The sequence below is a fragment of the Augochlora pura genome, unplaced genomic scaffold, assembly GCF_028453695.1.
Source record: "Augochlora pura isolate Apur16 unplaced genomic scaffold, APUR_v2.2.1 APUR_unplaced_5526, whole genome shotgun sequence".
NCBI classification, from domain to species: domain Eukaryota; kingdom Metazoa; phylum Arthropoda; class Insecta; order Hymenoptera; family Halictidae; genus Augochlora; species Augochlora pura.
Window position 1 is genome coordinate 1 of NW_027586000.1, and position 1,297 is coordinate 1,297.

At 37.9% G+C, this 1,297-nt stretch overlaps 1 non-coding gene across 1 annotated transcript; it reads right to left on the bottom strand.

The window, feature by feature from the left end:
• Positions 1 to 884: 884 nt before the first annotated feature.
• On the bottom strand, positions 885 to 1,048 carry LOC144477953 (U1 spliceosomal RNA). Its single transcript, XR_013495298.1, has one exon. It is a non-coding gene; the product is annotated as a U1 spliceosomal RNA (small nuclear RNA).
• Between the last annotated feature and the right edge of the window lie 249 nt (positions 1,049 to 1,297).

Consider the following 1,297-nt stretch of genomic DNA (forward strand, 5'->3'; position numbering starts at 1 on the left):
TATCTCTATGAGGAAATAATTAAAAAAGTCCAGAACCCTACCATAGATATTGAAATGTTAAAAGTTTGTTTGAGGAAATATGCATTCAAATTAAAAGAAAGATGGCGTTCTTCTAACTACTTAGAAAAACGATTTTTACAAAGAAATAAGATTTGGCTAAAACAAGACGTTATATATCCAAGTTCAGTGTTACCCGAATTTGCATCGACAAGTGCTGCACCACAACCACACTTATCCACTGTACTTGTTTACAAAGATTTTAAACAAATTAGAACACGAAACACCCGAAAAAATTCTAGGATTGAAACAAATAGAGATATACTATATCGTCTCCTTTTAACATCAGATCCGTACATGTCCATCATTCGAATAAAATCGTGTACTAAAAAGAATAAGGAATTAGATCCAGAGGCGTTAGATTTAATAATGAAATAATAAGAAATATAATATTAATAGTTGTAATTATAATTAGAATATTAATAACAATAATAATAATAATAATAATAACTAATGAAATTAATGTATTTTTCCTTAATTAATCCATAACCTGTCATTATTTCATTGATCAATTTAAATTTCGCGTTTATACCTCTTACGAATGACAAGTTATAGGGCCACGGCACACCTTGCGCCAATCCGGACCACTGTGCGACGGGGCGACTTAACGATTCCAAGCTGACGCTTTCTGATCTATGCGAGCGAGGCCCGTTCGGGTCTGCGAGATCCGCAAACTACGCCGCCGATAAAAACCGCTTCATTGCGCTGCCCGAGAGTCAGATTCCTACGAGCGTTTCGATCTCGCGCGGAATCGCGCTGGTCCGGATATACGTTACATGTAGCAACCGCTTGGAACGAATTGAGGATGGATAACATTTAATTCCAATTTAAAAGACGCGAAGAACGCAGACCCGACTAACAACAATTATACGCCCGAGATGTCCACATTGGGGATATTCGCAGGGGTCGGCTCAACCGTGGTGCAATGGAAGAGCCTCACCCTGGAGGAACCGTCTTCGTGATCACGGTAACCTATACGCCACGTAAGTATTTGCAAATATTATATAATACAACGCAGATATATCATGAGACGCGGTAGCGTCTCGCGCCAAGTAGTTAAGTTAAAGCTATAGCGCGCGCAACGCTGCCAACGATAACTATCTTTGACTAGAACGGCCGAAAATTTCAATTGCGATTTATTCTTTTCAACCGCATTGTATTTAATTTTAACGATTGTCTAGTTGTTAAGGTTATATAATCTTTGTTCGAAATTTTCACGTTACAGAACAAGGAATTGTTA